The sequence below is a fragment of the Schistocerca nitens genome, chromosome 5, assembly GCF_023898315.1.
Source record: "Schistocerca nitens isolate TAMUIC-IGC-003100 chromosome 5, iqSchNite1.1, whole genome shotgun sequence".
Classification (NCBI taxonomy): domain Eukaryota; kingdom Metazoa; phylum Arthropoda; class Insecta; order Orthoptera; family Acrididae; genus Schistocerca; species Schistocerca nitens.
The window spans coordinates 211,259,441-211,267,932 of record NC_064618.1 but is presented as its reverse complement, the minus strand read 5'-3'; the positions used below and the strand labels follow the sequence as shown (position 1 = coordinate 211,267,932).

Here is an 8,492-nt window from a genome sequence, read left to right as displayed (position 1 = left end):
AAGAAAATTATTATTAATATCACATTTAGTAATTTGCCGCTTAAAAATCGACTTATATTATTGCATTGTAATTCTAAACGAAACAAATATTTTTCTTACAGAAATTAGGTACAGGCTTACTCTGAAAAATGGTTATTCCGTGTGTGCGTTTCCTACGGAAGGTGAGTTGTTATCCTAAGCACAAACTGGCAGGAAATTCAAAATGGTGTATTGTTACGCTGGGTGATCTGGAATTCTGGGACAGGCGCTGTGACAATCAGATCAGACATGTTAGGCTATTGATAACAGAGTGGATTCTGTTATACTGGCCCAGGCTATAGGTATTGGGACGGGTTCTACGACGTCAAAATCCATGCTCTGGGGCTCTGGGATACAGGAACTCTCACGTCTAGGACAAATGATGTTTGTGCAGGCCCATGCGCGTCTGATGGCCTACTGAAAATACGCTTCTCCAAGCTTCTCTTCACTCGGCAGTTACTGCGTACTGCTTCTCCTAAGCACGGAATACTCCCACCAGGGAGGGAAGGGGGTGGGCCCCATGTGCCCACACCACCGCTGCCTCCCACGCCGCCCACGGTGTTAGACGAATGCGATGGAATGATGCTGGCTTTCCATAGTTTCACTAGCCTACATGGTCTCTGCAGAGTACCCGATGGGAGTGCGCCGCCCTCTGCATGACGGCGATTCCACATTGTTACGTGGTTCCACGCAAGCAACAAACCACCCTGTGCTACGACTTTACAGTCTGGCAGGTATAGTCTGCTGCCACGGGCGCCCACAACCCTCCCCACCCTTCTCACATTATAGTTTAACCAATTCCCCGTTCACCCAAATTACTATAATGTCAGAATAGTGAGAACATTCACTTACCGCAAGCTTACAATGATGGGAATCAACTGGCTGTTAACAGAATGGTGCATCGAACCTGACTTTAAAACTGAGAGGATCAGTGATGTAACCTGTATGACTGTCACTATTGTGTTTACCAGGACATGAAAGATTGCATCTTTATTTCAACAAAAATCACATCAGTTAGAGGTTCTTCCGGTAACTTCAGTGCCTACATACCGTCCGAAAACCGTCAAAGGGACTGCCACTGCTACGTACTGTCGTACCGAGCAACCCGGGTGAGGCACATCGATCGCTTCGCTAGTGCATAATCACACTCCCTGTGCCAGAGGGCCGGTAGCTCCTGCCGCAGTCTTAAGAGAGTTCTGCTGCGCTCGTCGTATTCGCAACTGACATTTAGAACGTCCAGGAGACTGCGTGGTGCAGTGCACCCACAAGCTTTCCCCTTTCATATACAGAGTCCGGAACGCAGGCACCACGTCCTACAGTGAGGATTGCAGTCCCACATCTTTCGCCTTTCGCCATTAGTAAATAAATGTAGCACATAAACCCTTGCAGAGTATATATAGCGGCTTTCCTAAGACTTCCGTCCGACATTACCACTGGATTTCTAAGTGAGATGTAGAAATACCGCGAACAAGGCAGTATCATTGCCAGCGAGTCAGAAAACAAATGACATTTACTGTCAGTTCTTGAAAAATGGGAATGGCTGTTGAGTATCATATTGATATACATTGCTTCTCTATTGTATTTTACACAAATATAGAATGTTGCCAATGGCACTGATACATTTTGAATTTGTACACAAAACGTAGATTCCATTCTTTATTGTGTATTATTTTGTTGTACTGACAACACTGAATTATTCTGTGTAGGTCCACCTTTCCACCTCTTTCCGCACCCAAATCAGTGCCTTGATTCTGTGTTACGTGGACTGGACAAGCTCTTGATAGGTTGAAAGGGATGGATTGCATGATGTTGTAATTCTGATTCAAGAAAAGCGTAGGACGTTTTTCAGAACTGAGCACCTGACTAGCGAGACAGATCTTTGATTGTGTGCATCAGTTCGATAATACTTCGCACAATATATCGTAAATTTCTGCTATAACTTCGAACTCGGCGAACGGATATATTTCTGACGTATGTTAGTACTATCCACTCAATTATCACGTTAAGGTACTTGCATTTCTACCGAAGACCCGAGATCAAAACAACTTGGGAGATGAATGTTCCATACACGTTTCTGAAGGGCTGCGCAATTTTTTGATCTCGTAGACTATCTTGTGTGTTTCTTCAGAATGAGACGTATGCACACAAGGTGGAAGTGCAGAACACACATACAATGTGAACATACTGATGGCGATATAACGGTATCCAACAGTCCCTAAATAATCAAGTTCCACAGACACCGGTCACAAACTTTAAAAGGGGGAAGTTACTACCTTTGACCCAAATACAACGTTGATTAAATCTGACACGAGCCATTTATAGGTTTACAGAGATTTATAAGTTGTAGGTATTCACGTTCGTTTGCGGATCAGAAATTAGGCTAAGTTTACATCATTCCAATAGAATGATCGTCGGAGATGGTAAATGCGAAACTTCCTGACAGACTGAAACTGCGTGTCGGACCAAGCTTCGAACTCGGAACCTTTGCCCTTCTCGAGAAAGTGCTCTACTAACTGCGCTATCAAAGCACATCTCGTGAGCTGTCCTCGCACCTTCACAGTAGTAGAACACTTGCCCACGAAGGGCAAAGGTCCCGAGTTAATGTGCCACGAAGTATCGTATCAGCACACACTACATTGCAGGCTTATCTCCCTTCCTTGATTGCCGAAAATGGGTTATTACTCGTTACAAGAAATTAGAGACATGGTTTTAATATACACTACTGGCCATTAAAATTGCTACACCACGAAGATGACCTGCTACAGACGTTAAATTTAACCAAGAGGAAGAAGGTGCTGTGATATGCAAATGATTAGCTTTTCAGTCATTCACACAAGGTTGGCGCTGGTGGCGGCACCTACAACATGTTGACACGAGGAAAGTTTCCAACCGATTTCTCATATACAAACAGCAGTTGACCGGTGTTGCATGGTGAAACGCTGTTGTGATGTCTCGTGTAAGGAGGGGAAATGCGTACCATCACGTTTCCGGCTTTGATAAAGGTCGGATTGTAGCCTATCGCGATTGCGGTTTATCGTATCACGACAATCCTGTTCGCATTGGTCGAGATCCAATGACTGTTAGCAGGATATGGAATCGGTGGGTTCAGGGGGGAAACACGGAACGCCGTACTGGATCCCAACGGCCTCGTATCACTACCAGTCGAGATGACAGGCATCTTATCCGCATGGATGTAACGGATCGTGCAACCGCGTCTCGCTCCCTGAGTCTACAGATGGGGACGTTTGCAAGACAACAACCATCTGCTCGAACAGTTCGACGTCGCTTGCAGCAGCAGGGACTATCAGCTCGGTGGCCACGGCTGCTATTGCACTTGACGCTGCATCACAGACGGGAGCGCCTGCGATGGTGTACTCAACGACGAACCTCGGTGCACGAATGGCGAAACGTCATTTTTTCGCATGTATCCAGGTTCTGTTTACAGTATCATGAATCACATCCGTGTTTGGCGACATCGCGGTGAACGCACATTGCAAGCGTGTATTCGTCATCGCCATACTGGCGTATAACCCGGCGTGATGGTATGGGGTGCCATTGGTTACACGTCTCGGTCACCTCTTGTTCGCATTGCCGGCACTTTGAACAGTGGATGTTACATTCCAGATGTGTTACGACCCGCGGCTCTACCCTTCATTCGATCTCACCGAAACCCTAAATTTAAGCAGGATAATGCACGGCCGAATGTTGCAGGCCCTGTACGGGCCTTTCTGGATACAGAAAATGTTCGACTGCTGCTCTGGCCAGCACATTCTCCAGATCTCTCACCAACTGAAAACGTCTGGTCTTTGGTGGCCGAGCAACTGGCTCGTCACAATACGCCAGTCACTACTCTTGATGAATTGTGGCATCGTGTTGAAGCTGCATGGGCAGCTGTGTCTGTACACGCCATCCAAGCTCTGTTTGACTCAATGCCCAGGCGTATCAAGGCCGTTATTACGGCCAGAGGTGGTTGTTTTGGGTACTGATTCCTCAGGATCTATGCACCCAAATAGGGTGAAAATGTAATCACATGTCAGTTCTAGTATAATATAGTTGTCCAATGAATACCCGTTTATCATCTGCATTTGTTCTTGGTGTAGCAATTTTAATGGCCAGTAGTGTAAATTGCCACAGGATGATGGTACAATAAGCTGAATGGAGATAGGGATCAAAGATTCATTTTAGATGTGAACATGATAGGACTTTATCCCTGTTGACAGCAACATACGAAAAATTTCACTGTCCACTGCTCAGGAATCTGGCGAAGAACTTGTAGAAGAAATTGCTCAGACTGTGAAATTTGAGGTGGCGTTACATCGTTTTAGAGCAGATCCTATGGTGAGCTGCTCAAGAGGAAGGTCAAACGATTATAAATCCAGAGTTTAACTCCTGTCATTGTGTTATTTTCTTCGTCGCCGGCTGAGGCTGACATTCGTCGCTACGAATTACTACATTGCCAAAAATTGTTTATGTCTAAAATTGGGTTGTACGTTTCCGCTAATTAATTTCTTACCTCAGGATAGCCATTATATGGACCACTAGTATGCGTACAATGTGGATGCTACTGGCTTGGGACACGCTTTGTGTGATGCAGTAGAGTGTGAACATGAGCTGTGCGGAGACAAACTGCGAGGCAGGAGCGGCGACCCGGCGTCAGCGCGGCCACCTGCTGCGCGCTACGTGCTGGGAATGGCCGGTGCGCGATTGGGGGCGTGTTTGGACGCTGCAGCCAGGGCACACAGCATCCGTGCCGGACATTACGGCTGCCGCTAATGGTGACCAGCGCAGCAGCGTACGGCGGTCACTCCCCACTGGCTTCCACGCCCTCAGCTTCCGCATTATCTGACACGTGCACTCGCAACTGCTCCTCCCGCCAGTCTGCTTGTAGTTTCTGTCTCGGTACCGGGTAGAGGCTGGAGAAAGTAGTACGAATAGTCACCAACGGTTTGTACAACTGCCTTCGTCATTATAAACAACCAAATGCTCCGTACGTGTGGTGAAGTGATAATCCGGATAAAATCGGTTACTAGTGAGTGATGAAATGATAATTAAATGGACACCCTAGCTGCAAACAGGCGTTGATGTACTTCATTGGGGACATGTTGAAAATGTGTGCCCCGACCGGGACTCGAACCCGGGATCTCCTGCTTACATGGCAGACGCTCTATCCATCTGAGCCACCGCGGGCACAGAGGATAGTGTGTCTGAAGGGACTTATCCCTTGCACGCTCCCCGTGAGGTCCACATTCCCAACATGTCCACACCACTACATTCGTAGTGCGCCTAATAGATGTTTGCCCATCATACTCATTACTCGTGGCAGATTAATCTACCAAGTCCCGTACGAGTTCGGGCATAGCGTTTGCGTTCGCACAAGAAGGTCAATGGCCGGGAAGCCATATTTGCTGCATGGTCATCAACGGTAACTGTTCTTTCGGGAACAGATACTACCGTAATATATATATATAGTTAAAATATGGCTTCCCGGCCATTGACCTTCTTGTGCGAACGCACACGCTATGCCCGAACTCGTACGGGACTTGGTAGATTAATCTGCCACGAGTAATGAGTATGATGGGCAAACATCTATTAGGCGCACTACGAATGTAGTGGTGTGGACATGTTGGGAATGTGGACCTCACGGGGAGCGTGCAAGGGATAAGTCCCTGCAGACGCACTATCCTCTGTGCCCGCGGTGGCTGAGATGAATAGAGCGTCTGCCATGTAAGCAGGAGATCCCGGGTTCGAGTCCCGGTCGGGGCACACATTTTCAACATGTCCCCAATGAAGTACATCAACGCCTGTTTGCAGCTAGGGTGTCCATTTAATTATCATTTCATTTCTAGCAAAGCTGCATGGTCATCAACGGTAACTGTTCTTTCGGGAACAGATACTACCGTAATATATATATATATATATATATATATATATATATATATATATATATATATATATATATATATATAACTAGTGAGTGAAGTTATGGCGACTTTCGCAGCCGCCAAGTGTGTCGTATAGCGTAATCCGTATATAAGAAATAAGATTTATGAAATCATTGACTGTATTTAACCAATTCCAAAATGAATCAAACGTCGGTACTACAGCTTCATTCTGAAAACTAGTTGTTTTCCTGTTTTATAAATAGCAAAGCGTATTCACTCTGTTGTGAACCAGTAAAGTACTAAATACAGTATTAATAATAATTACTTTGAAATTCAAATGCTATACTGGAAAGTACCCACAACAATATCAGCAACCTAGTCACATTTATACAGACACAAATTTGTGAAGTTTAAAACAAGGGAAAATTCTGTAGTTAATTAATTAATTAATAGTTGTTAAGAAGTGAAAATAGAACTATACGGAAACTTGTAAATTTCATAACACAATATTGTATTAACGTGCTGAATTCTATCAGTTTTTGCTGTGGTGCTAACATTGTCAGGTTTCTCTGTAGTTACATTCTTTATATAGTAAATGAAATTTGAGGGAACTTTGTGGACAGGATCTCAGTAAGCCTGTGTTCTTCAGCAAGTAGCGAAGTATCATTCATGAATGTGTGACTAAAGAACAAAGTTGGAGATGGAATATGTAAATGGAGTCTTATAATGAGCTATATAAAATAAGCCAAATCATGTTTGTGAAACCATAGAAACCCTTGATTGTGAAGTTGTTGCACAATGAAGAACTACAACAAGGCCGAGTCGTCTCCATCGAGAAAGCGGATAAGATACAATTTTTTAATACCTGTTTTCATTCATTATGTAGGAGATTGCAAAAAAAAAAAAAATCCAGTATCATTCGAATACATCGCACAAAAGAATTTTGTCTCGGGTACTAGTAACCGCTTCAGCTGTATTTTGGTACTGTACCACTATCGGTTTCATGACGTTACAGCCACATCTTCATGTGACATATGATTCAAACATTAGAGCGGAATAGCTGGGAAACTTTTTTTTGAACATTCATTGTGTATCAAAACAAAACACCGCTAAAAGACAATAGTGGTAGAATAGTAAAGAACAAAAACACAGCTAAAACGGTTATTAATACCCAAGACCGGGTCGAACAGATGTGCAGAACTATAAACCTATATCTCTAACGTCGATCAGTTGTAGAATTTTGGAACACGTAGTATGTTCGAGTATAATGACTTTTCTGGAGACTAGAAATCTACTCTGTAGGAATCATGATGGGTTTTGAAAAGACGATCGTGTGAAACCCAGCTCGCGCTATTCGTCCACGAGACTCAGAGGGCCATAGACACGGGTTCCTAGGTAGATGCCGTGTTTCTTGAATTCCGCAAGGCGTTCAATACAGTTGCCCACAGTCGTTTAAAGAACAAAGTAAGAGCATATGGATAATCAGCCCAATTGTGTTATTGGATTGAAGAGTTCCTAGATAACAGAATGCAGCATGTCATTCTCAATGGAGAGAAGTCTTCCGAAGTAAGAGATTTCAGGTGTGCCGCAGGGGAGTGTCGTAGGACCGTTGCTATTCACAATATACTGTATATAAATGTGGATGACATCGGAAGTTCACTGAGGCTTTTTGCGGATGATGCTGTGGTATATCGAGAGGTTGTAACAATGGAAAATTGTACTGAAATGTAGGAGGATCTGCAGCGAATTGACGCATGGTGCAGGGAATGGCAATTGAATCTCAATGTAGACAAGTGTAATGTGCTGCGAATACATAGAAAGAAAGATCCCATTTCAGTTAGCTACAACATAGCAGTTCAGCAACTGGAAGCAGTTAATTCCATAAATTATCTGGGAGTACGCATTAGGAGTGATTTAAAACGGAATGATCATATAAAGTTGATCGTCGGTAAAGCAGATGCCAGACTGAGATTCATTGGAAGAATCCTAAGGTAATGCAATCCGAAAACAAAGGAAGTAGGTTACAGTACGCTTGTTCGCTCACTGCTTGAATACTGGTCAGCAGTGTGGGATCCATACCAGATAGGGTTGATAGAAGAGATAGAGAAGATCCAACGGAGAGCAGCGCGCTTCGTTACAGGATCATTTAGTAATCGCGAAAACTTTACGGAGATGATGGATAAACTCCAGTGGAAGGCTCTGCAGGAGAGACGCTCAGTAGCTCGGTACGGGCTTTTGTTGAAGTTTCGAGAACATACCTTCACCGGGGAGTCAAGCAGTATATTGCGCCCTCCTACGTATATCTCGCAAAGAGACCATGAGGATAAAATCAGAGAAATTAGAGCCCACACAGAGGCATACCGACAATCCTTCTTTCCACGAACAATACGAGACTGGAATAGAAGGGAGAACCGATAGAGGTACTCAAGGTATCCTCCGCCACACACCGTCAGGTGGCTTGCGGAGTATGGATGTAGATTTAGATGTAGATGTAGAAGATGGATACTCATAGCTGTGGTTGCCTCACCTACAAGGTTGTCTGCAAAATAATTTTTATTTATTATCATGCAATAGTAAGGAATTCACGCTGAA

General features: G+C 44.3%; 1 non-coding gene across 1 annotated transcript; it reads right to left on the bottom strand.

Annotated features, from left to right (window-relative positions):
- Positions 1 to 5,131: 5,131 nt before the first annotated feature.
- On the bottom strand, positions 5,132 to 5,206 carry Trnat-ugu (transfer RNA threonine (anticodon UGU)). The gene has a single exon. It is a non-coding gene; the product is annotated as a tRNA-Thr (tRNA).
- Positions 5,207 to 8,492: the final 3,286 nt, after the last annotated feature.